The sequence below is a fragment of the Notolepis coatsorum genome, assembly GCF_963971535.1.
Source record: "Notolepis coatsorum genome assembly, chromosome: 1".
Lineage (NCBI taxonomy): Eukaryota > Metazoa > Chordata > Actinopteri > Aulopiformes > Paralepididae > Notolepis > Notolepis coatsorum.
Genome location: NC_140165.1, coordinates 83,989,125 through 84,016,624, shown reverse-complemented (window position 1 = coordinate 84,016,624; position 27,500 = coordinate 83,989,125). Strand labels below are relative to the sequence as shown.

The 27,500-nt window shown below is 43.0% G+C and overlaps 1 protein-coding gene across 1 annotated transcript in view; it reads left to right on the top strand.

Moving 5' to 3' along the window:
- Window positions 1-27,500, top strand: part of LOC311240642 (voltage-gated potassium channel subunit beta-2-like) — a gene marked incomplete at both ends in the record, with an annotated part of 226,876 nt that overhangs the window by 60,827 nt on the left and 138,549 nt on the right. The window lies entirely within an intron of this gene.

The following is a 27,500-nucleotide window of genomic DNA, read 5'->3' as shown; positions in this document are numbered from 1 at the left end:
GTAGACTAGTGACTTGTTCTTGGTAGACTAGTGACTTGTTCTTGGTAGACTAGTGACCTGTTCTTGGTAGACTAGTGACTTGTTCTTGGTAGACTAGTGACTTGTTCTTGGTAGACTAGTGACCTGTCCTTGGTAGACTAGTGACTTGTCCTTGGTAGACTAGTGACTTGTTCTTGGTAGACTAGTGACCTGTTCTTGGTAGACTAGTGACTTGTCCTTGGTAGACTAGTGACTTGTTCTTGGTAGACTAGTGACCTGTTCTTGGTAGACTAGTGACTTGTTCTTGGTAGACTAGTGACCTGTTCTTGGTAGACTAGTGACTTGTTCTTGGTAGACTAGTAACTTGTCCTTGGTAGACTAGTGACTTGTTCTTGGTAGACTAGTGACTTGTTCTTGGTAGACTAGTGACCTGTTCTTGGTAGACTAGTGACTTGTCCTTGGTAGACTAGTGACCTGTTCTTGGTAGACTAGTGACTTCTCCTTGGTAGACTAGTGACCTGTTCTTGGTAGACTAGTGACTTGTTCTTGGTAGACTAGTGACTTGTTCTTGGTAGACTAGTGACTTGTTCTTGGTAGACTAGTAACTTGTCCTTGGTAGACTAGTGACTTGTTCTTGGTAGACTAGTGACTTGTTCTTGGTAGACTAGTGACTTGTTCTTGGTAGACTAGTGACTTGTTCTTGGTAGACTAGTGACTTGTTCTTGGTAGACTAGTGACCTGTTCTTGGTAGACTAGTGACCTGTTCTTGGTAGACTAGTGACTTGTTCTTGGTAGACTAGTGACCTGTTCTTGGTAGACTAGTGACTTCTCCTTGGTAGACTAGTAACTTGTTCTTGGTAGACTAGTGACTTGTTCTTGGTAGACTAGTGACTTGTTCTTGGTAGACTAGTGACCTGTTCTTGGTAGACTAGTGACTTGTTCTTGGTAGACTAGTGACCTGTTCTTGGTAGACTAGTGACTTGTTCTTGGTAGACTAGTGACCTGTCCTTGGTAGACTAGTGACTTCTCCTTGGTAGACTAGTGACCTGTCCTTGGTAGACTAGTGACTTCTCCTTGGTAGACTAGTGACCTGTTCTTGGTAGACTAGTGACTTGTTCTTGGTAGACTAGTGACTTGTTCTTGGTAGACTAGTGACCTGTCCTTGGTAGACTAGTGACCTGTTCTTGGTAGACTAGTGACCTGTCCTTGGTAGACTAGTGACTTGTCCTTGGTAGACTAGTGACTTGTTCTTGGTAGACTAGTGACTTGTTCTTGGTAGACTAGTGACTTGTTCTTGGTAGACTAGTGACCTGTCCTTGGTAGACTAGTGACTTGTTCTTGGTAGACTAGTGACCTGTTCTTGGTAGACTAGTGACTTGTTCTTGGTAGACTAGTGACCTGTCCTTGGTAGACTAGTGACTTGTTCTTGGTAGACTAGTGACCTGTTCTTGGTAGACTAGTGACACGTCCTTGGTAGACTAGTGACTTGTTCTTGGTAGACTAGTGACTTGTTCTTGGTAGACTAGTGACTTGTCCTTGGTAGACTAGTGACTTGTTCTTGGTAGACTAGTGACTTGTTCTTGGTAGACTAGTGACTTGTCCTTGGTAGACTAGTGACTTGTTCTTGGTAGACTAGTGACTTGTCCTTGGTAGACTAGTGACTTGTTCTTGGTAGACTAGTGACTTGTTCTTGGTAGACTAGTGACTTGTCCTTGGTAGACTAGTGAGTTGTTCTTGGTAGACTAGTGACTTGTCCTTGGTAGACTAGTGACTTGTCCTTGGTAGACTAGTGACTTGTCCTTGGTAGACTAGTGACTTGTCCTTGGTAGACTAGTGAGTTGTTCTTGGTAGACTAGTGACTTGTCCTTGGTAGACTAGTGACTTGTCCTTGGTAGACTAGTGACTTGTTCTTGGTAGACTAGTGATTTGTCCTTGGTAGACTAGTGACTTGTCCTTGGTAGACTAGTGAGTTGTTCTTGGTAGACTAGTGACTTGTCCTTGGTAGACTAGTGAGTTGTTCTTGGTAGACTAGTGACCTGTTCTTGGTAGACTAGTGACCTGTTCTTGGTAGACTAGTGACACGTCCTTGGTAGACTAGTGACCTGTTCTTGGTAGACTAGTGACTTGTTCTTGGTAGACTAGTGACTTGTTCTTGGTAGACTAGTAACTTGTCCTTGGTAGACTAGTGACTTGTTCTTGGTAGACTAGTGACTTGTTCTTGGTAGACTAGTGACTTGTTCTTGGTAGACTAGTGACTTGTTCTTGGTAGACTAGTGACTTGTTCTTGGTAGACTAGTGACCTGTTCTTGGTAGACTAGTGACCTGTTCTTGGTAGACTAGTGACTTGTTCTTGGTAGACTAGTGACCTGTTCTTGGTAGACTAGTGACTTCTCCTTGGTAGACTAGTAACTTGTTCTTGGTAGACTAGTGACTTGTTCTTGGTAGACTAGTGACTTGTTCTTGGTAGACTAGTGACCTGTTCTTGGTAGACTAGTGACTTGTTCTTGGTAGACTAGTGACCTGTCCTTGGTAGACTAGTGACTTCTCCTTGGTAGACTAGTGACCTGTCCTTGGTAGACTAGTGACTTGTTCTTGGTAGACTAGTGACTTGTCCTTGGTAGACTAGTGACCTGTTCTTGGTAGACTAGTGACTTGTTCTTGGTAGACTAGTGACTTGTTCTTGGTAGACTAGTGGCTTGTTCTTGGTAGACTAGTGACTTGTCCTTGGTAGACTAGTGACTTGTCCTTGGTAGACTAGTGACTTGTCCTTGGTAGACTAGTGACTTGTCCTTGGTAGACTAGTGACTTGTTCTTGGTAGACTAGTGACTTGTTCTTGGTAGACTAGTGACTTGTCCTTGGTAGACTAGTGACTTGTCCTTGGTAGACTAGTGACTTGTCCTTGGTAGACTAGTGACTTGTTCTTGGTAGACTAGTGACTTGTTCTTGGTAGACTAGTGACCTGTTCTTGGTAGACTAGTGACTTGTTCTTGGTAGACTAGTGACTTGTTCTTGGTAGACTAGTGACTTGTTCTTGGTAGACTAGTGACCTGTCCTTGGTAGACTAGTGACTTGTTCTTGGTAGACTAGTGACTTGTTCTTGGTAGACTAGTGACCTGTTCTTGGTAGACTAGTGACTTGTTCTTGGTAGACTAGTGACTTGTTCTTGGTAGACTAGTGACCTGTTCTTGGTAGACTAGTGACTTGTTCTTGGTAGACTAGTGACTTGTTCTTGGTAGACTAGTGACTTGTTCTTGGTAGACTAGTGACTTGTTCTTGGTAGACTAGTGACTTGTTCTTGGTAGACTAGTGACTTGTTCTTGGTAGACTAGTGACTTGTTCTTGGTAGACTAGTGACTTGTTCTTGGTAGACTAGTGACCTGTTCTTGGTAGACTAGTGACTTGTTCTTGGTAGACTAGTGACTTGTTCTTGGTAGACTAGTGACTTGTTCTTGGTAGACTAGTGACTTGTTCTTGGTAGACTAGTGACTTGTTCTTGGTAGACTAGTGACCTGTTCTTGGTAGACTAGTGACTTGTTCTTGGTAGACTAGTGACTTGTTCTTGGTAGACTAGTGACTTGTTCTTGGTAGACTAGTGACCTGTCCTTGGTAGACTAGTGACTTGTTCTTGGTAGACTAGTGACCTGTCCTTGGTAGACTAGTGACTTGTTCTTGGTAGACTAGTGACCTGTCCTTGGTAGACTAGTGACTTGTTCTTGGTAGACTAGTGACCTGTTCTTGGTAGACTAGTGACCTCTCCTTGGTAGACTAGTGACTTGTTCTTGGTAGACTAGTGACCTGTCCTTGGTAGACTAGTGACTTGTTCTTGGTAGACTAGTGACTTGTCCTTGGTAGACTAGTGACCTGTTCTTGGTAGACTAGTGACTTGTTCTTGGTAGACTAGTGACCTGTCCTTGGTAGACTAGTGACCTGTTCTTGGTAGACTAGTGACCTGTCCTTGGTAGACTAGTGACTTGTCCTTGGTAGACTAGTGACTTGTTCTTGGTAGACTAGTGACTTGTTCTTGGTAGACTAGTGACTTGTTCTTGGTAGACTAGTGACCTGTTCTTGGTAGACTAGTGACTTGTCCTTGGTAGACTAGTGACTTGTTCTTGGTAGACTAGTGACCTGTTCTTGGTAGACTAGTGACCTGTTCTTGGTAGACTAGTGACTTGTCCTTGGTAGACTAGTGACTTGTCCTTGGTAGACTAGTGACTTGTTCTTGGTAGACTAGTGACCTGTTCTTGGTAGACTAGTGACTTGTCCTTGGTAGACTAGTGACTTGTCCTTGGTAGACTAGTGACCTGTCCTTGGTAGACTAGTGACTTGTTCTTGGTAGACTAGTGACTTGTCCTTGGTAGACTAGTGACTTGTTCTTGGTAGACTAGTGACCTGTCCTTGGTAGACTAGTGACTTGTCCTTGGTAGACTAGTGACTTGTTCTTGGTAGACTAGTGACCTGTCCTTGGTAGACTAGTGACTTGTTCTTGGTAGACTAGTGACTTGTTCTTGGTAGACTAGTGACTTGTTCTTGGTAGACTAGTGACCTGTCCTTGGTAGACTAGTTCACTTGTTCTTGGTAGACTAGTGACCTGTTCTTGGTAGACTAGTGACTTGTTCTTGGTAGACTAGTAACTTGTCCTTGGTAGACTAGTGACTTGTTCTTGGTAGACTAGTGACTTGTTCTTGGTAGACTAGTGACTTGTTCTTGGTAGACTAGTGACTTGTTCTTGGTAGACTAGTGACTTGTTCTTGGTAGACTAGTGACTTGTTCTTGGTAGACTAGTGACTTGTCCTTGGTAGACTAGTGACTTGTTCTTGGTAGACTAGTGACTTGTTCTTGGTAGACTAGTGACTTGTTCTTGGTAGACTAGCAGTGTTGGGACTAACGCGTTACAAAGTAACGCGTTACAGAAACGAAGTTACTTTTTGCCGCAACTAGTATTCTAACGCATTACTTTTGAAATTCAGTAACGCTACTTACGTTACTGAATGGTTTGTTAGTTCGTTACTGCGTTCTTTTTATGTAGATTCATAGCGAGCGTCCTTATTTCGCCTGCGTTTGTTTTGTTTACTGTAGACTGAAAGGCGCTATAAGACGAAGTATTATTATTATTATTATTATTATTATTATTTCTTTCCGTAGCCTCATTCTGGTTTTCGCACTTCTGATTGGCCACTGACGTTCTGAAAGAAATAGACGCTCTCTACAGTAAACAACAAGAGGACGCTCGCTATGAATCTACATAATAAGAACGCAGTAATAATAACGAACTAACAAACCATTTAGCAACTACTTGGAGAGATAATTAATATACAACATGGAAACGAGATAAAGAACATGTTTGAAGGGCTGCTGGAGTCAACTGGACTAACGTTACATCTCGACCACCGCAGACTGGTGACGGTGAGTGCAATGTGTTCACTGAAACTCAAGATCAACGGATTTTGACTGTACGAAATCTGCCAGGGAATCTCATAATACTAATCAAACAATATAAATATAGTCCTTTCATGCACAATTGATATCCTAACTATTCTAACGTTGCAATGCTTTGATTGATATCTTAAACAATGCTGCAAGATGGTTATGAATGAATTAATGAATGGATGAATGAATGAAAACTTTATTTAACAGATTGCAGAATGGGTACAATACAGTACGGCTCAATACATACAATTGTTAAGGGGATGCAGACCTGAGAAAGACGTTTGTCTTGTTTCCATCAGGGTCCCCCATTTTCAATTCATATAGACATTTATGACATACACAACATACATGACATTTATGGCATAGGGACATATAGGTATTTAGTACTGATACATTTGTGACATAAGCGGTATTCAAATATACAGTACTGTTACCCCTAGATCCTGACAGAGTATATACATATGATGGGGAGGGAGGGGGTGGGTGGGTGGGAGAGAAATATACATACAGCGGGGAGGGAATATATAATGAAACGCTCTAGACCACATTGCTTAGCAGAGTTCGGTGATGTGAATGGAAACTGTCAAGTTGATCAACCGATTTTGAGTATATGGGGCATGGGACTTGAGCATTTTTTTTTTTATTTTTTTTTAAATAACTAAATAGTTACTTTTCACAGTAACTCATTACTTTTGGGTGTAAGTAACTAGTACAGTAACGAAGTTACTTTGAAATGAAGTAACTAGTAAAGTAACTGAGTTACTATTTTTCAGTAACTAGCACAACACTGTAGACTAGTGACTTGTCCTTGGTAGACTAGTGACTTGTTCTTGGTAGACTAGTGACTTGTTCTTGGTAGACTAGTGACTTGTCCTTGGTAGACTAGTGACTTGTTCTTGGTAGACTAGTGACTTGTCCTTGGTAGACTAGTGACTTGTTCTTGGTAGACTAGTGACTTGTTCTTGGTAGACTAGTGACTTGTTCTTGGTAGACTAGTAACTTGTTCTTGGTAGACTAGTGACTTGTCCTTGGTAGACTAGTGACTTGTTCTTGGTAGACTAGTGACTTGTTCTTGGTAGACTAGTGACTTGTTCTTGGTAGACTAGTGACTTGTTCTTGGTAGACTAGTAACTTGTTCTTGGTAGACTAGTGACTTGTTCTTGGTAGACTAGTGACTTGTTCTTGGTAGACTAGTGACTTGTTCTTGGTAGACTAGTGACTTGTTCTTGGTAGACTAGTGACTTGTTCTTGGTAGACTAGTGACTTCTCCTTGGTAGACTAGTGACCTGTCCTTGGTAGACTAGTGACTTGTTCTTGGTAGACTAGTGACTTGCCCTTGGTAGACTAGTGACTTGTTCTTGGTAGACTAGTGACTTGTCCTTGGTAGACTAGTGACTTGTTCTTGGTAGACTAGTGACTTGTCCTTGGTAGACTAGTGACTTGTTCTTGGTAGGCTAGTGACTTGTCCTTGGTAGACTAGTGACCTGTTCTTGACTAGTGACTTCTCCTTGGTAGACTAGTGACTTGTTCTTGGTAGACTAGTGACTTGTTCTTGGTAGACTAGTGACTTGTTCTTGGTAGACTAGTAACTTGTCCTTGGTAGACTAGTGACTTGTTCTTGGTAGACTAGTGACTTGTTCTTGGTAGATTAGTAACTTGTCCTTGGTAGACTAGTGACTTGTTCTTGGTAGGCTAGTGACTTGTCCTTGGTAGACTAGTGACCTGTTCTTGACTAGTGACTTCTCCTTGGTAGACTAGTGACTTGTTCTTGGTAGACTAGTGACTTGTTCTTGGTAGACTAGTGACTTGTTCTTGGTAGACTAGTAACTTGTCCTTGGTAGACTAGTGACTTGTTCTTGGTAGACTAGTGACTTGTTCTTGGTAGATTAGTAACTTGTCCTTGGTAGACTAGTGACTTGTTCTTGGTAGACTAGTGACTTGTTCTTGGTAGACTAGTGACTTGTCCTTGGTAGACTAGTGACCTGTTCTTGACTAGTGACTTGTTCTTGGTAGACTAGTGACTTGTTCTTGGTAGACTAGTGACCTGTTCTTGGTAGACTAGTAACTTGTCCTTGGTAGACTAGTGACTTGTTCTTGGTAGACTAGTGACCTGTTCTTGGTAGACTAGTGACTTCTCCTTGGTAGACTAGTAACTTGTTCTTGGTAGACTAGTGACTTGTTCTTGGTAGACTAGTGACTTGTTCTTGGTAGACTAGTGACCTGTTCTTGGTAGACTAGTGACTTGTTCTTGGTAGACTAGTGACCTGTTCTTGGTAGACTAGTGACTTGTTCTTGGTAGACTAGTGACCTGTCCTTGGTAGACTAGTGACTTCTCCTTGGTAGACTAGTGACCTGTCCTTGGTAGACTAGTGACTTCTCCTTGGTAGACTAGTGACCTGTTCTTGGTAGACTAGTGACTTGTTCTTGGTAGACTAGTGACTTGTTCTTGGTAGACTAGTGACCTGTCCTTGGTAGACTAGTGACCTGTTCTTGGTAGACTAGTGACCTGTCCTTGGTAGACTAGTGACTTGTCCTTGGTAGACTAGTGACTTGTTCTTGGTAGACTAGTGACTTGTTCTTGGTAGACTAGTGACTTGTCCTTGGTAGACTAGTGACTTGTCCTTGGTAGACTAGTGACTTGTCCTTGGTAGACTAGTGAGTTGTTCTTGGTAGACTAGTGACTTGTCCTTGGTAGACTAGTGACTTGTCCTTGGTAGACTAGTGACTTGTTCTTGGTAGACTAGTGATTTGTCCTTGGTAGACTAGTGACTTGTCCTTGGTAGACTAGTGAGTTGTTCTTGGTAGACTAGTGACTTGTCCTTGGTAGACTAGTGAGTTGTTCTTGGTAGACTAGTGACCTGTTCTTGGTAGACTAGTGACCTGTTCTTGGTAGACTAGTGACACGTCCTTGGTAGACTAGTGACCTGTTCTTGGTAGACTAGTGACTTGTTCTTGGTAGACTAGTGACTTGTTCTTGGTAGACTAGTGACTTCTCCTTGGTAGACTAGTAACTTGTTCTTGGTAGACTAGTGACTTGTTCTTGGTAGACTAGTGACTTGTTCTTGGTAGACTAGTGACTTGTCCTTGGTAGACTAGTGACTTGTTCTTGGTAGACTAGTGACTTGTTCTTGGTAGACTAGTGACTTGTCCTTGGTAGACTAGTGACTTGTCCTTGGTAGACTAGTGACTTGTCCTTGGTAGACTAGTGACTTGTTCTTGGTAGACTAGTGACTTGTTCTTGGTAGACTAGTGACCTGTTCTTGGTAGACTAGTGACTTGTTCTTGGTAGACTAGTGACTTGTTCTTGGTAGACTAGTGACTTGTTCTTGGTAGACTAGTGACCTGTCCTTGGTAGACTAGTGACTTGTTCTTGGTAGACTAGTGACTTGTTCTTGGTAGACTAGTGACCTGTTCTTGGTAGACTAGTGACTTGTTCTTGGTAGACTAGTGACTTGTTCTTGGTAGACTAGTGACCTGTTCTTGGTAGACTATTGACTTGTTCTTGGTAGACTAGTGACTTGTTCTTGGTAGACTAGTGACTTGTTCTTGGTAGACTAGTGACTTGTTCTTGGTAGACTAGTGACTTGTTCTTGGTAGACTAGTGACTTGTTCTTGGTAGACTAGTGACCTGTTCTTGGTAGACTAGTGACTTGTTCTTGGTAGACTAGTGACTTGTTCTTGGTAGACTAGTGACTTGTTCTTGGTAGACTAGTGACTTGTTCTTGGTAGACTAGTGACTTGTTCTTGGTAGACTAGTGACCTGTTCTTGGTAGACTAGTGACTTGTTCTTGGTAGACTAGTGACTTGTTCTTGGTAGACTAGTGACTTGTTCTTGGTAGACTAGTGACCTGTCCTTGGTAGACTAGTGACTTGTTCTTGGTAGACTAGTGACCTGTCCTTGGTAGACTAGTGACTTGTTCTTGGTAGACTAGTGACCTGTCCTTGGTAGACTAGTGACTTGTTCTTGGTAGACTAGTGACCTGTTCTTGGTAGACTAGTGACCTCTCCTTGGTAGACTAGTGACTTGTTCTTGGTAGACTAGTGACCTGTCCTTGGTAGACTAGTGACTTGTTCTTGGTAGACTAGTGACTTGTCCTTGGTAGACTAGTGACCTGTTCTTGGTAGACTAGTGACTTGTTCTTGGTAGACTAGTGACCTGTCCTTGGTAGACTAGTGACCTGTTCTTGGTAGACTAGTGACCTGTCCTTGGTAGACTAGTGACTTGTCCTTGGTAGACTAGTGACTTGTTCTTGGTAGACTAGTGACTTGTTCTTGGTAGACTAGTGACTTGTTCTTGGTAGACTAGTGACCTGTTCTTGGTAGACTAGTGACTTGTCCTTGGTAGACTAGTGACTTGTTCTTGGTAGACTAGTGACCTGTTCTTGGTAGACTAGTGACCTGTTCTTGGTAGACTAGTGACTTGTCCTTGGTAGACTAGTGACTTGTCCTTGGTAGACTAGTGACTTGTTCTTGGTAGACTAGTGACCTGTTCTTGGTAGACTAGTGACTTGTCCTTGGTAGACTAGTGACTTGTCCTTGGTAGACTAGTGACCTGTCCTTGGTAGACTAGTGACTTGTTCTTGGTAGACTAGTGACTTGTCCTTGGTAGACTAGTGACTTGTTCTTGGTAGACTAGTGACCTGTCCTTGGTAGACTAGTGACTTGTCCTTGGTAGACTAGTGACTTGTTCTTGGTAGACTAGTGACCTGTCCTTGGTAGACTAGTGACTTGTTCTTGGTAGACTAGTGACTTGTTCTTGGTAGACTAGTGACTTGTTCTTGGTAGACTAGTGACCTGTCCTTGGTAGACTAGTGACTTGTTCTTGGTAGACTAGTGACCTGTTCTTGGTAGACTAGTGACTTGTTCTTGGTAGACTAGTAACTTGTCCTTGGTAGACTAGTGACTTGTTCTTGGTAGACTAGTGACTTGTTCTTGGTAGACTAGTGACTTGTTCTTGGTAGACTAGTGACCTGTTCTTGGTAGACTAGTGACTTGTCCTTGGTAGACTAGTGACCTGTTCTTGGTAGACTAGTGACTTCTCCTTGGTAGACTAGTGACCTGTTCTTGGTAGACTAGTGACTTGTTCTTGGTAGACTAGTGACTTGTTCTTGGTAGACTAGTGACTTGTTCTTGGTAGACTAGTAACTTGTCCTTGGTAGACTAGTGACTTGTTCTTGGTAGACTAGTGACTTGTTCTTGGTAGACTAGTGACTTGTTCTTGGTAGACTAGTGACTTGTTCTTGGTAGACTAGTGACTTGTTCTTGGTAGACTAGTGACCTGTTCTTGGTAGACTAGTGACCTGTTCTTGGTAGACTAGTGACTTGTTCTTGGTAGACTAGTGACCTGTTCTTGGTAGACTAGTGACTTCTCCTTGGTAGACTAGTAACTTGTTCTTGGTAGACTAGTGACTTGTTCTTGGTAGACTAGTGACTTGTTCTTGGTAGACTAGTGACCTGTTCTTGGTAGACTAGTGACTTGTTCTTGGTAGACTAGTGACCTGTTCTTGGTAGACTAGTGACTTGTTCTTGGTAGACTAGTGACCTGTCCTTGGTAGACTAGTGACTTCTCCTTGGTAGACTAGTGACCTGTCCTTGGTAGACTAGTGACTTCTCCTTGGTAGACTAGTGACCTGTTCTTGGTAGACTAGTGACTTGTTCTTGGTAGACTAGTGACTTGTTCTTGGTAGACTAGTGACCTGTCCTTGGTAGACTAGTGACCTGTTCTTGGTAGACTAGTGACCTGTCCTTGGTAGACTAGTGACTTGTCCTTGGTAGACTAGTGACTTGTTCTTGGTAGACTAGTGACTTGTTCTTGGTAGACTAGTGACTTGTTCTTGGTAGACTAGTGACTTGTTCTTGGTAGACTAGTGACCTGTCCTTGGTAGACTAGTGACTTGTTCTTGGTAGACTAGTGACCTGTTCTTGGTAGACTAGTGACTTGTTCTTGGTAGACTAGTGACCTGTCCTTGGTAGACTAGTGACTTGTTCTTGGTAGACTAGTGACCTGTTCTTGGTAGACTAGTGACTTGTTCTTGGTAGACTAGTGACCTGTCCTTGGTAGACTAGTGACTTCTCCTTGGTAGACTAGTGACATGTTCTTGGTAGACTAGTGACTTGTTCTTGGTAGACTAGTGACTTGTCCTTGGTAGACTAGTGACTTGTTCTTGGTAGACTAGTGACCTGTTCTTGGTAGACTAGTGACACGTCCTTGGTAGACTAGTGACTTGTTCTTGGTAGACTAGTGACTTGTTCTTGGTAGACTAGTGACTTGTCCTTGGTAGACTAGTGACTTGTTCTTGGTAGACTAGTGACTTGTTCTTGGTAGACTAGTGACTTGTCCTTGGTAGACTAGTGACTTGTTCTTGGTAGACTAGTGACTTGTCCTTGGTAGACTAGTGACTTGTTCTTGGTAGACTAGTGACTTGTTCTTGGTAGACTAGTGACTTGTCCTTGGTAGACTAGTGAGTTGTTCTTGGTAGACTAGTGACTTGTCCTTGGTAGACTAGTGACTTGTCCTTGGTAGACTAGTGACTTGTCCTTGGTAGACTAGTGACTTGTCCTTGGTAGACTAGTGAGTTGTTCTTGGTAGACTAGTGACTTGTCCTTGGTAGACTAGTGACTTGTCCTTGGTAGACTAGTGACTTGTTCTTGGTAGACTAGTGATTTGTCCTTGGTAGACTAGTGACTTGTTCTTGGTAGACTAGTGACTTGTCCTTGGTAGACTAGTGACTTGTTCTTGGTAGGCTAGTGACTTGTCCTTGGTAGACTAGTGACCTGTTCTTGACTAGTGACTTCTCCTTGGTAGACTAGTGACTTGTTCTTGGTAGACTAGTGACTTGTTCTTGGTAGACTAGTGACTTGTTCTTGGTAGACTAGTAACTTGTCCTTGGTAGACTAGTGACTTGTTCTTGGTAGACTAGTGACTTGTTCTTGGTAGATTAGTAACTTGTCCTTGGTAGACTAGTGACCTGTTCTTGGTAGATTAGTAACTTGTCCTTGGTAGACTAGTGACTTGTTCTTGGTAGACTAGTGACTTGTTCTTGGTAGACTAGTGACTTGTCCTTGGTAGACTAGTGACCTGTTCTTGACTAGTGACTTGTTCTTGGTAGACTAGTGACTTGTTCTTGGTAGACTAGTGACCTGTTCTTGGTAGACTAGTAACTTGTCCTTGGTAGACTAGTGACTTGTTCTTGGTAGACTAGTGACCTGTTCTTGGTAGACTAGTGACTTCTCCTTGGTAGACTAGTAACTTGTTCTTGGTAGACTAGTGACTTGTTCTTGGTAGACTAGTGACTTGTTCTTGGTAGACTAGTGACCTGTTCTTGGTAGACTAGTGACTTGTTCTTGGTAGACTAGTGACCTGTTCTTGGTAGACTAGTGACTTGTTCTTGGTAGACTAGTGACCTGTCCTTGGTAGACTAGTGACTTCTCCTTGGTAGACTAGTGACCTGTCCTTGGTAGACTAGTGACTTCTCCTTGGTAGACTAGTGACCTGTTCTTGGTAGACTAGTGACTTGTTCTTGGTAGACTAGTGACTTGTTCTTGGTAGACTAGTGACCTGTCCTTGGTAGACTAGTGACCTGTTCTTGGTAGACTAGTGACCTGTCCTTGGTAGACTAGTGACTTGTCCTTGGTAGACTAGTGACTTGTTCTTGGTAGACTAGTGACTTGTTCTTGGTAGACTAGTGACTTGTTCTTGGTAGACTAGTGACTTGTTCTTGGTAGACTAGTGACCTGTCCTTGGTAGACTAGTGACTTGTTCTTGGTAGACTAGTGACCTGTTCTTGGTAGACTAGTGACTTGTTCTTGGTAGACTAGTGACCTGTCCTTGGTAGACTAGTGACTTGTTCTTGGTAGACTAGTGACCTGTTCTTGGTAGACTAGTGACTTGTTCTTGGTAGACTAGTGACCTGTCCTTGGTAGACTAGTGACTTCTCCTTGGTAGACTAGTGACCTGTTCTTGGTAGACTAGTGACTTGTTCTTGGTAGACTAGTGACTTGTCCTTGGTAGACTAGTGACTTGTTCTTGGTAGACTAGTGACCTGTTCTTGGTAGACTAGTGACACGTCCTTGGTAGACTAGTGACTTGTTCTTGGTAGACTAGTGACTTGTTCTTGGTAGACTAGTGACTTGTCCTTGGTAGACTAGTGACTTGTTCTTGGTAGACTAGTGACTTGTTCTTGGTAGACTAGTGACTTGTCCTTGGTAGACTAGTGACTTGTTCTTGGTAGACTAGTGACTTGTCCTTGGTAGACTAGTGACTTGTTCTTGGTAGACTAGTGACTTGTTCTTGGTAGACTAGTGACTTGTCCTTGGTAGACTAGTGAGTTGTTCTTGGTAGACTAGTGACTTGTCCTTGGTAGACTAGTGACTTGTCCTTGGTAGACTAGTGACTTGTCCTTGGTAGACTAGTGACTTGTCCTTGGTAGACTAGTGAGTTGTTCTTGGTAGACTAGTGACTTGTCCTTGGTAGACTAGTGACTTGTCCTTGGTAGACTAGTGACTTGTTCTTGGTAGACTAGTGATTTGTCCTTGGTAGACTAGTGACTTGTCCTTGGTAGACTAGTGAGTTGTTCTTGGTAGACTAGTGACTTGTCCTTGGTAGACTAGTGAGTTGTTCTTGGTAGACTAGTGACCTGTTCTTGGTAGACTAGTGACCTGTTCTTGGTAGACTAGTGACACGTCCTTGGTAGACTAGTGACCTGTTCTTGGTAGACTAGTGACTTGTTCTTGGTAGACTAGTGACTTGTTCTTGGTAGACTAGTAACTTGTCCTTGGTAGACTAGTGACTTGTTCTTGGTAGACTAGTGACTTGTTCTTGGTAGACTAGTGACTTGTTCTTGGTAGACTAGTGACTTGTTCTTGGTAGACTAGTGACTTGTTCTTGGTAGACTAGTGACCTGTTCTTGGTAGACTAGTGACCTGTTCTTGGTAGACTAGTGACTTGTTCTTGGTAGACTAGTGACCTGTTCTTGGTAGACTAGTGACTTCTCCTTGGTAGACTAGTAACTTGTTCTTGGTAGACTAGTGACTTGTTCTTGGTAGACTAGTGACTTGTTCTTGGTAGACTAGTGACCTGTTCTTGGTAGACTAGTGACTTGTTCTTGGTAGACTAGTGACCTGTCCTTGGTAGACTAGTGACTTCTCCTTGGTAGACTAGTGACCTGTCCTTGGTAGACTAGTGACTTCTCCTTGGTAGACTAGTGACTTGTTCTTGGTAGACTAGTGACTTGTCCTTGGTAGACTAGTGACCTGTTCTTGGTAGACTAGTGACTTGTTCTTGGTAGACTAGTGACTTGTTCTTGGTAGACTAGTGGCTTGTTCTTGGTAGACTAGTGACTTGTCCTTGGTAGACTAGTGACTTGTCCTTGGTAGACTAGTGACTTGTCCTTGGTAGACTAGTGACTTGTTCTTGGTAGACTAGTGACTTGTTCTTGGTAGACTAGTGACTTGTCCTTGGTAGACTAGTGACTTGTCCTTGGTAGACTAGTGACTTGTCCTTGGTAGACTAGTGACTTGTTCTTGGTAGACTAGTGACTTGTTCTTGGTAGACTAGTGACCTGTTCTTGGTAGACTAGTGACTTGTTCTTGGTAGACTAGTGACTTGTTCTTGGTAGACTAGTGACTTGTTCTTGGTAGACTAGTGACCTGTCCTTGGTAGACTAGTGACTTGTTCTTGGTAGACTAGTGACTTGTTCTTGGTAGACTAGTGACCTGTTCTTGGTAGACTAGTGACTTGTTCTTGGTAGACTAGTGACTTGTTCTTGGTAGACTAGTGACCTGTTCTTGGTAGACTAGTGACTTGTTCTTGGTAGACTAGTGACTTGTTCTTGGTAGACTAGTGACTTGTTCTTGGTAGACTAGTGACTTGTTCTTGGTAGACTAGTGACTTGTTCTTGGTAGACTAGTGACTTGTTCTTGGTAGACTAGTGACTTGTTCTTGGTAGACTAGTGACTTGTTCTTGGTAGACTAGTGACCTGTTCTTGGTAGACTAGTGACTTGTTCTTGGTAGACTAGTGACTTGTTCTTGGTAGACTAGTGACTTGTTCTTGGTAGACTAGTGACTTGTTCTTGGTAGACTAGTGACTTGTTCTTGGTAGACTAGTGACCTGTTCTTGGTAGACTAGTGACTTGTTCTTGGTAGACTAGTGACTTGTTCTTGGTAGACTAGTGACTTGTTCTTGGTAGACTAGTGACCTGTCCTTGGTAGACTAGTGACTTGTTCTTGGTAGACTAGTGACCTGTCCTTGGTAGACTAGTGACTTGTTCTTGGTAGACTAGTGACCTGTCCTTGGTAGACTAGTGACTTGTTCTTGGTAGACTAGTGACCTGTTCTTGGTAGACTAGTGACCTCTCCTTGGTAGACTAGTGACTTGTTCTTGGTAGACTAGTGACCTGTCCTTGGTAGACTAGTGACTTGTTCTTGGTAGACTAGTGACTTGTCCTTGGTAGACTAGTGACCTGTTCTTGGTAGACTAGTGACTTGTTCTTGGTAGACTAGTGACCTGTCCTTGGTAGACTAGTGACCTGTTCTTGGTAGACTAGTGACCTGTCCTTGGTCGACTAGTGACTTGTCCTTGGTAGACTAGTGACTTGTTCTTGGTAGACTAGTGACTTGTTCTTGGTAGACTAGTGACTTGTTCTTGGTAGACTAGTGACCTGTTCTTGGTAGACTAGTGACTTGTCCTTGGTAGACTAGTGACTTGTTCTTGGTAGACTAGTGACCTGTTCTTGGTAGACTAGTGACCTGTTCTTGGTAGACTAGTGACTTGTCCTTGGTAGACTAGTGACTTGTCCTTGGTAGACTAGTGACTTGTTCTTGGTAGACTAGTGACCTGTTCTTGGTAGACTAGTGACTTGTCCTTGGTAGACTAGTGACTTGTCCTTGGTAGACTAGTGACCTGTCCTTGGTAGACTAGTGACTTGTTCTTGGTAGACTAGTGACTTGTCCTTGGTAGACTAGTGACTTGTTCTTGGTAGACTAGTGACCTGTCCTTGGTAGACTAGTGACTTGTCCTTGGTAGACTAGTGACTTGTTCTTGGTAGACTAGTGACCTGTCCTTGGTAGACTAGTGACTTGTTCTTGGTAGACTAGTGACTTGTTCTTAGTAGACTAGTGACTTGTTCTTGGTAGACTAGTGACCTGTCCTTGGTAGACTAGTGACTTGTTCTTGGTAGACTAGTGACCTGTTCTTGGTAGACTAGTGACTTGTTCTTGGTAGACTAGTAACTTGTCCTTGGTAGACTAGTGACTTGTTCTTGGTAGACTAGTGACTTGTTCTTGGTAGACTAGTGACCTGTTCTTGGTAGACTAGTGACTTGTTCTTGGTAGACTAGTAACTTGTCCTTGGTAGACTAGTGACTTGTTCTTGGTAGACTAGTGACTTGTTCTTGGTAGACTAGTGACCTGTTCTTGGTAGACTAGTGACTTGTCCTTGGTAGACTAGTGACCTGTTCTTGGTAGACTAGTGACTTCTCCTTGGTAGACTAGTGACCTGTTCTTGGTAGACTAGTGACTTGTTCTTGGTAGACTAGTGACTTGTTCTTGGTAGACTAGTGACTTGTTCTTGGTAGACTAGTGACTTGTTCTTGGTAGACTAGTGACTTGTCCTTGGTAGACTAGTGACTTGTTCTTGGTAGACTAGTGACCTGTCCTTGGTAGACTAGTGACTTGTCCTTGGTAGACTAGTGACTTGTTCTTGGTAGACTAGTGACCTGTCCTTGGTAGACTAGTGACTTGTTCTTGGTAGACTAGTGACTTGTTCTTGGTAGACTAGTGACTTGTTCTTGGTAGACTAGTGACCTGTCCTTGGTAGACTAGTGACTTGTTCTTGGTAGACTAGTGACCTGTTCTTGGTAGACTAGTGACTTGTTCTTGGTAGACTAGTAACTTGTCCTTGGTAGACTAGTGACTTGTTCTTGGTAGACTAGTAACTTGTCCTTGGTAGACTAGTGACTTGTTCTTGGTAGACTAGTGACTTGTTCTTGGTAGACTAGTGACCTGTTCTTGGTAGACTAGTGACTTGTCCTTGGTAGACTAGTGACCTGTTCTTGGTAGACTAGTGACTTCTCCTTGGTAGACTAGTGACCTGTTCTTGGTAGACTAGTGACTTGTTCTTGGTAGACTAGTGACTTGTTCTTGGTAGACTAGTGACTTGTTCTTGGTAGACTAGTAACTTGTCCTTGGTAGACTAGTGACTTGTTCTTGGTAGACTAGTGACTTGTTCTTGGTAGACTAGTGACTTGTTCTTGGTAGACTAGTGACTTGTTCTTGGTAGACTAGTGACTTGTTCTTGGTAGACTAGTGACCTGTTCTTGGTAGACTAGTGACCTGTTCTTGGTAGACTAGTGACTTGTTCTTGGTAGACTAGTGACCTGTTCTTGGTAGACTAGTGACTTCTCCTTGGTAGACTAGTAACTTGTTCTTGGTAGACTAGTGACTTGTTCTTGGTAGACTAGTGACTTGTTCTTGGTAGACTAGTGACCTGTTCTTGGTAGACTAGTGACTTGTTCTTGGTAGACTAGTGACCTGTTCTTGGTAGACTAGTGACTTGTTCTTGGTAGACTAGTGACCTGTCCTTGGTAGACTAGTGACTTCTCCTTGGTAGACTAGTGACCTGTCCTTGGTAGACTAGTGACTTCTCCTTGGTAGACTAGTGACCTGTTCTTGGTAGACTAGTGACTTGTTCTTGGTAGACTAGTGACTTGTTCTTGGTAGACTAGTGACCTGTCCTTGGTAGACTAGTGACCTGTTCTTGGTAGACTAGTGACCTGTCCTTGGTAGACTAGTGACTTGTCCTTGGTAGACTAGTGACTTGTTCTTGGTAGACTAGTGACTTGTTCTTGGTAGACTAGTGACTTGTTCTTGGTAGACTAGTGACTTGTTCTTGGTAGACTAGTGACCTGTCCTTGGTAGACTAGTGACTTGTTCTTGGTAGACTAGTGACCTGTTCTTGGTAGACTAGTGACTTGTTCTTGGTAGACTAGTGACCTGTCCTTGGTAGACTAGTGACTTGTTCTTGGTAGACTAGTGACCTGTTCTTGGTAGACTAGTGACTTGTTCTTGGTAGACTAGTGACCTGTCCTTGGTAGACTAGTGACTTCTCCTTGGTAGACTAGTGACCTGTTCTTGGTAGACTAGTGACTTGTTCTTGGTAGACTAGTGACTTGTCCTTGGTAGACTAGTGACTTGTTCTTGGTAGACTAGTGACCTGTTCTTGGTAGACTAGTGACACGTCCTTGGTAGACTAGTGACTTGTTCTTGGTAGACTAGTGACTTGTTCTTGGTAGACTAGTGACTTGTCCTTGGTAGACTAGTGACTTGTTCTTGGTAGACTAGTGACTTGTTCTTGGTAGACTAGTGACTTGTCCTTGGTAGACTAGTGACTTGTTCTTGGTAGACTAGTGACTTGTCCTTGGTAGACTAGTGACTTGTTCTTGGTAGACTAGTGACTTGTTCTTGGTAGACTAGTGACTTGTCCTTGGTAGACTAGTGAGTTGTTCTTGGTAGACTAGTGACTTGTCCTTGGTAGACTAGTGACTTGTCCTTGGTAGACTAGTGACTTGTCCTTGGTAGACTAGTGACTTGTCCTTGGTAGACTAGTGAGTTGTTCTTGGTAGACTAGTGACTTGTCCTTGGTAGACTAGTGACTTGTCCTTGGTAGACTAGTGACTTGTTCTTGGTAGACTAGTGATTTGTCCTTGGTAGACTAGTGACTTGTCCTTGGTAGACTAGTGAGTTGTTCTTGGTAGACTAGTGACTTGTCCTTGGTAGACTAGTGAGTTGTTCTTGGTAGACTAGTGACCTGTTCTTGGTAGACTAGTGACCTGTTCTTGGTAGACTAGTGACACGTCCTTGGTAGACTAGTGACCTGTTCTTGGTAGACTAGTGACTTGTTCTTGGTAGACTAGTGACTTGTTCTTGGTAGACTAGTAACTTGTCCTTGGTAGACTAGTGACTTGTTCTTGGTAGACTAGTGACTTGTTCTTGGTAGACTAGTGACTTGTTCTTGGTAGACTAGTGACCTGTTCTTGGTAGACTAGTGACCTGTCCTTGGTAGACTAGTGACTTGTCCTTGGTAGACTAGTGACTTGTTCTTGGTAGACTAGTGACTTGTTCTTGGTAGACTAGTGACTTGTTCTTGGTAGACTAGTGACTTGTTCTTGGTAGACTAGTGACCTGTCCTTGGTAGACTAGTGACTTGTTCTTGGTAGACTAGTGACCTGTTCTTGGTAGACTAGTGACTTGTTCTTGGTAGACTAGTGACCTGTCCTTGGTAGACTAGTGACTTGTTCTTGGTAGACTAGTGACCTGTTCTTGGTAGACTAGTGACTTGTTCTTGGTAGACTAGTGACCTGTCCTTGGTAGACTAGTGACTTGTTCTTGGTAGACTAGTGACTTGTTCTTGGTAGACTAGTGACTTGTCCTTGGTAGACTAGTGACTTGTTCTTGGTAGACTAGTGACTTGTTCTTGGTAGACTAGTGACTTGTCCTTGGTAGACTAGTGACTTGTTCTTGGTAGACTAGTGACTTGTCCTTGGTAGACTAGTGACTTGTTCTTGGTAGACTAGTGACTTGTTCTTGGTAGACTAGTGACTTGTCCTTGGTAGACTAGTGAGTTGTTCTTGGTAGACTAGTGACTTGTCCTTGGTAGACTAGTGACTTGTCCTTGGTAGACTAGTGACTTGTCCTTGGTAGACTAGTGACTTGTCCTTGGTAGACTAGTGAGTTGTTCTTGGTAGACTAGTGACTTGTCCTTGGTAGACTAGTGACTTGTCCTTGGTAGACTAGTGACTTGTTCTTGGTAGACTAGTGATTTGTCCTTGGTAGACTAGTGACTTGTTCTTGGTAGACTAGTGACTTGTCCTTGGTAGACTAGTGACTTGTTCTTGGTAGGCTAGTGACTTGTCCTTGGTAGACTAGTGACCTGTTCTTGACTAGTGACTTCTCCTTGGTAGACTAGTGACTTGTTCTTGGTAGACTAGTGACTTGTTCTTGGTAGACTAGTGACTTGTTCTTGGTAGACTAGTAACTTGTCCTTGGTAGACTAGTGACTTGTTCTTGGTAGACTAGTGACTTGTTCTTGGTAGATTAGTAACTTGTCCTTGGTAGACTAGTGACTTGTTCTTGGTAGGCTAGTGACTTGTCCTTGGTAGACTAGTGACCTGTTCTTGACTAGTGACTTCTTCTTGGTAGACTAGTGACTTGTTCTTGGTAGACTAGTGACTTGTTCTTGGTAGACTAGTGACTTGTTCTTGGTAGACTAGTAACTTGTCCTTGGTAGACTAGTGACTTGTTCTTGGTAGACTAGTGACTTGTTCTTGGTAGATTAGTAACTTGTCCTTGGTAGACTAGTGACTTGTTCTTGGTAGACTAGTGACTTGTTCTTGGTAGACTAGTGACTTGTCCTTGGTAGACTAGTGACCTGTTCTTGACTAGTGACTTGTTCTTGGTAGACTAGTGACTTGTTCTTGGTAGACTAGTGACCTGTTCTTGGTAGACTAGTAACTTGTCCTTGGTAGACTAGTGACTTGTTCTTGGTAGACTAGTGACCTGTTCTTGGTAGACTAGTGACTTCTCCTTGGTAGACTAGTAACTTGTTCTTGGTAGACTAGTGACTTGTTCTTGGTAGACTAGTGACTTGTTCTTGGTAGACTAGTGACCTGTTCTTGGTAGACTAGTGACTTGTTCTTGGTAGACTAGTGACCTGTTCTTGGTAGACTAGTGACTTGTTCTTGGTAGACTAGTGACCTGTCCTTGGTAGACTAGTGACTTCTCCTTGGTAGACTAGTGACCTGTCCTTGGTAGACTAGTGACTTCTCCTTGGTAGACTAGTGACCTGTTCTTGGTAGACTAGTGACTTGTTCTTGGTAGACTAGTGACTTGTTCTTGGTAGACTAGTGACTGTCCTTGGTAGACTAGTGACTGTTCTTGGTAGACTAGTGACCTGTCCTTGGTAGACTAGTGACTTGTCCTTGGTAGACTAGTGACTTGTTCTTGGTAGACTAGTGACTTGTTCTTGGTAGACTAGTGACTTGTTCTTGGTAGACTAGTGACTTGTTCTTGGTAGACTAGTGACCTGTCCTTGGTAGACTAGTGACTTGTTCTTGGTAGACTAGTGACCTGTTCTTGGTAGACTAGTGACTTGTTCTTGGTAGACTAGTGACCTGTCCTTGGTAGACTAGTGACTTGTTCTTGGTAGACTAGTGACCTGTTCTTGGTAGACTAGTGACTTGTTCTTGGTAGACTAGTGACCTGTCCTTGGTAGACTAGTGACTTCTCCTTGGTAGACTAGTGACCTGTTCTTGGTAGACTAGTGACTTGTTCTTGGTAGACTAGTGACTTGTCCTTGGTAGACTAGTGACTTGTTCTTGGTAGACTAGTGACCTGTTCTTGGTAGACTAGTGACACGTCCTTGGTAGACTAGTGACTTGTTCTTGGTAGACTAGTGACTTGTTCTTGGTAGACTAGTGACTTGTCCTTGGTAGACTAGTGACTTGTTCTTGGTAGACTAGTGACTTGTTCTTGGTAGACTAGTGACTTGTCCTTGGTAGACTAGTGACTTGTTCTTGGTAGACTAGTGACTTGTCCTTGGTAGACTAGTGACTTGTTCTTGGTAGACTAGTGACTTGTTCTTGGTAGACTAGTGACTTGTCCTTGGTAGACTAGTGAGTTGTTCTTGGTAGACTAGTGACTTGTCCTTGGTAGACTAGTGACTTGTCCTTGGTAGACTAGTGACTTGTCCTTGGTAGACTAGTGAGTTGTTCTTGGTAGACTAGTGACTTGTCCTTGGTAGACTAGTGACTTGTCCTTGGTAGACTAGTGACTTGTTCTTGGTAGACTAGTGATTTGTCCTTGGTAGACTAGTGACTTGTCCTTGGTAGACTAGTGAGTTGTTCTTGGTAGACTAGTGACTTGTCCTTGGTAGACTAGTGAGTTGTTCTTGGTAGACTAGTGACCTGTTCTTGGTAGACTAGTGACCTGTTCTTGGTAGACTAGTGACACGTCCTTGGTAGACTAGTGACCTGTTCTTGGTAGACTAGTGACTTGTTCTTGGTAGACTAGTGACTTGTTCTTGGTAGACTAGTAACTTGTCCTTGGTAGACTAGTGACTTGTTCTTGGTAGACTAGTGACTTGTTCTTGGTAGACTAGTGACTTGTTCTTGGTAGACTAGTGACTTGTTCTTGGTAGACTAGTGACTTGTTCTTGGTAGACTAGTGACCTGTTCTTGGTAGACTAGTGACCTGTTCTTGGTAGACTAGTGACTTGTTCTTGGTAGACTAGTGACCTGTTCTTGGTAGACTAGTGACTTCTCCTTGGTAGACTAGTAACTTGTTCTTGGTAGACTAGTGACTTGTTCTTGGTAGACTAGTGACTTGTTCTTGGTAGACTAGTGACCTGTTCTTGGTAGACTAGTGACTTGTTCTTGGTAGACTAGTGACCTGTCCTTGGTAGACTAGTGACTTCTCCTTGGTAGACTAGTGACCTGTCCTTGGTAGACTAGTGACTTCTCCTTGGTAGACTAGTGACTTGTTCTTGGTAGACTAGTGACTTGTCCTTGGTAGACTAGTGACCTGTTCTTGGTAGACTAGTGACTTGTTCTTGGTAGACTAGTGACTTGTTCTTGGTAGACTAGTGGCTTGTTCTTGGTAGACTAGTGACTTGTCCTTGGTAGACTAGTGACTTGTCCTTGGTAGACTAGTGACTTGTCCTTGGTAGACTAGTGACTTGTTCTTGGTAGACTAGTGACTTGTTCTTGGTAGACTAGTGACTTGTCCTTGGTAGACTAGTGACTTGTCCTTGGTAGACTAGTGACTTGTCCTTGGTAGACTAGTGACTTGTTCTTGGTAGACTAGTGACTTGTTCTTGGTAGACTAGTGACCTGTTCTTGGTAGACTAGTGACTTGTTCTTGGTAGACTAGTGACTTGTTCTTGGTAGACTAGTGACTTGTTCTTGGTAGACTAGTGACCTGTCCTTGGTAGACTAGTGACTTGTTCTTGGTAGACTAGTGACTTGTTCTTGGTAGACTAGTGACCTGTTCTTGGTAGACTAGTGACTTGTTCTTGGTAGACTAGTGACTTGTTCTTGGTAGACTAGTGACCTGTTCTTGGTAGACTAGTGACTTGTTCTTGGTAGACTAGTGACTTGTTCTTGGTAGACTAGTGACTTGTTCTTGGTAGACTAGTGACTTGTTCTTGGTAGACTAGTGACTTGTTCTTGGTAGACTAGTGACTTGTTCTTGGTAGACTAGTGACTTGTTCTTGGTAGACTAGTGACTTGTTCTTGGTAGACTAGTGACCTGTTCTTGGTAGACTAGTGACTTGTTCTTGGTAGACTAGTGACTTGTTCTTGGTAGACTAGTGACTTGTTCTTGGTAGACTAGTGACTTGTTCTTGGTAGACTAGTGACTTGTTCTTGGTAGACTAGTGACCTGTTCTTGGTAGACTAGTGACTTGTTCTTGGTAGACTAGTGACTTGTTCTTGGTAGACTAGTGACTTGTTCTTGGTAGACTAGTGACCTGTCCTTGGTAGACTAGTGACTTGTTCTTGGTAGACTAGTGACCTGTCCTTGGTAGACTAGTGACTTGTTCTTGGTAGACTAGTGACCTGTCCTTGGTAGACTAGTGACTTGTTCTTGGTAGACTAGTGACCTGTTCTTGGTAGACTAGTGACCTCTCCTTGGTAGACTAGTGACTTGTTCTTGGTAGACTAGTGACCTGTCCTTGGTAGACTAGTGACTTGTTCTTGGTAGACTAGTGACTTGTCCTTGGTAGACTAGTGACCTGTTCTTGGTAGACTAGTGACTTGTTCTTGGTAGACTAGTGACTGTCCTTGGTAGACTAGTGACCTGTTCTTGGTAGACTAGTGACCTGTCCTTGGTAGACTAGTGACTTGTCCTTGGTAGACTAGTGACTTGTTCTTGGTAGACTAGTGACTTGTTCTTGGTAGACTAGTGACTTGTTCTTGGTAGACTAGTGACCTGTTCTTGGTAGACTAGTGACTTGTCTTGGTAGACTAGTGACTTGTTCTTGGTAGACTAGTGACCTGTTCTTGGTAGACTAGTGACCTGTTCTTGGTAGACTAGTGACTTGTCCTTGGTAGACTAGTGACTTGTCTTGGTAGACTAGTGACTTGTTCTTGGTAGACTAGTGACCTGTTCTTGGTAGACTAGTGACTTGTCCTTGGTAGACTAGTGACTTGTCCTTGGTAGACTAGTGACCTGTCCTTGGTAGACTAGTGACTTGTTCTTGGTAGACTAGTGACTTGTCCTTGGTAGACTAGTGACTTGTTCTTGGTAGACTAGTGACCTGTCCTTGGTAGACTAGTGACTTGTCCTTGGTAGACTAGTGACTTGTTCTTGGTAGACTAGTGACCTGTCTTGGTAGACTAGTGACTTGTTCTTGGTAGACTAGTGACTTGTTCTTGGTAGACTAGTGACTTGTTCTTGGTAGACTAGTGACCTGTCCTTGGTAGACTAGTGACTTGTTCTTGGTAGACTAGTGACCTGTTCTTGGTAGACTAGTGACTTGTTCTTGGTAGACTAGTAACTTGTCCTTGGTAGACTAGTGACTTGTTCTTGGTAGACTAGTGACTTGTTCTTGGTAGACTAGTGACCTGTTCTTGGTAGACTAGTGACTTGTTCTTGGTAGACTAGTGACTTGTCTTGGTAGACTAGTGACTTGTTCTTGGTAGACTAGTGACTTGTTCTTGGTAGACTAGTGACCTGTTCTTGGTAGACTAGTGACTTGTCCTTGGTAGACTAGTGACCTGTTCTTGGTAGACTAGTGACTTCTCCTTGGTAGACTAGTGACCTGTTCTTGGTAGACTAGTGACTTGTTCTTGGTAGACTAGTGACTTGTTCTTGGTAGACTAGTGACTTGTTCTTGGTAGACTAGTGACTTGTTCTTGGTAGACTAGTGACTTGTCCTTGGTAGACTAGTGACTTGTTCTTGGTAGACTAGTGACTTGTCCTTGGTAGACTAGTGACTTGTCCTTGGTAGACTAGTGACTTGTTCTTGGTAGACTAGTGACCTGTCCTTGGTAGACTAGTGACTTGTTCTTGGTAGACTAGTGACTTGTTCTTGGTAGACTAGTGACTTGTTCTTGGTAGACTAGTGACCTGTCTTGGTAGACTAGTGACTTGTTCTTGGTAGACTAGTGACCTGTTCTTGGTAGACTAGTGACTTGTTCTTGGTAGACTAGTACTTGTCCTTGGTAGACTAGTGACTTGTTCTTGGTAGACTAGTGACTTGTTCTTGGTAGACTAGTGACCTGTTCTTGGTAGACTAGTGACTTGTTCTTGGTAGACTAGTAACTTGTCCTTGGTAGACTAGTGACTTGTTCTTGGTAGACTAGTGACTTGTTCTTGGTAGACTAGTGACCTGTTCTTGGTAGACTAGTGACTTGTCCTTGGTAGACTAGTGACTGTTCTTGGTAGACTAGTGACTTCTCCTTGGTAGACTAGTGACCTGTTCTTGGTAGACTAGTGACTTGTTCTTGGTAGACTAGTGACTTGTTCTTGGTAGACTAGTGACTTGTTCTTGGTAGACTAGTAACTTGTCTTGGTAGACTAGTGACTTGTTCTTGGTAGACTAGTGACTTGTTCTTGGTAGACTAGTGACTTGTTCTTGGTAGACTAGTGACTTGTTCTTGGTAGACTAGTGACTTGTTCTTGGTAGACTAGTGACTTGTTCTTGGTAGACTAGTGACCTGTTCTTGGTAGACTAGTGACTTGTTCTTGGTAGACTAGTGACCTGTTCTTGGTAGACTAGTGACTTCTCCTTGGTAGACTAGTAACTTGTCTTGGTAGACTAGTGACTTGTTCTTGGTAGACTAGTGACTTGTTCTTGGTAGACTAGTGACCTGTTCTTGGTAGACTAGTGACTTGTTCTTGGTAGACTAGTGACCTGTTCTTGGTAGACTAGTGACTTGTTCTTGGTAGACTAGTGACTCTGTCCTTGGTAGACTAGTGACTTCTCCTTGGTAGACTAGTGACCTGTCCTTGGTAGACTAGTGACTTCTCTTGGTAGACTAGTGACCTGTTCTTGGTAGACTAGTGACTTGTTCTTGGTAGACTAGTGACTTGTTCTTGGTAGACTAGTGACTGTTCCTTGGTAGACTAGTGACCTGTCCTTGGTAGACTAGTGACTTGTCCTTGGTAGACTAGTGACTTGTTCTTGTAGACTAGTGACTTGTTCTTGGTAGACTAGTGACTTGTTCTTGGTAGACTAGTGACTTGTTCTTGGTAGACTAGTGACCTGTCCTTGGTAGACTAGTGACTTGTTCTTGGTAGACTAGTGACCTGTTCTTGGTAGACTAGTGACTTGTTCTTGGTAGACTAGTGACCTGTCCTTGGTAGACTAGTGACTTGTTCTTGGTAGACTAGTGACCTGTTCTTGGTAGACTAGTGACTTGTTCTTGGTAGACTAGTGACCTGTCCTTGGTAGACTAGTGACTTCTCCTTGGTAGACTAGTGACCTGTTCTTGGTAGACTAGTGACTTGTTCTTGGTAGACTAGTGACTTGTCTTGGTAGACTAGTGACTTGTTCTTGGTAGACTAGTGACCTGTTCTTGGTAGACTAGTGACTGTCTTGGTAGACTAGTGACTTGTTCTTGGTAGACTAGTGACTTGTTCTTGGTAGACTAGTGACTTGTCCTTGGTAGACTAGTGACTTGTTCTTGGTAGACTAGTGACTTGTTCTTGGTAGACTAGTGACTTGTCCTTGGTAGACTAGTGACTTGTTCTTGGTAGACTAGTGACTTGTCCTTGGTAGACTAGTGACTTGTTCTTGGTAGACTAGTGACTTGTTCTTGGTAGACTAGTGACTTGTCCTTGGTAGACTAGTGAGTTGTTCTTGGTAGACTAGTGACTTGTCCTTGGTAGACTAGTGACTTGTCCTTGGTAGACTAGTGACTTGTCCTTGGTAGACTAGTGACTTGTCCTTGGTAGACTAGTGAGTTGTTCTTGGTAGACTAGTGACTTGTCCTTGGTAGACTAGTGACTTGTCCTTGGTAGACTAGTGACTTGTTCTTGGTAGACTAGTGATTTGTCCTTGGTAGACTAGTGACTTGTCCTTGGTAGACTAGTGA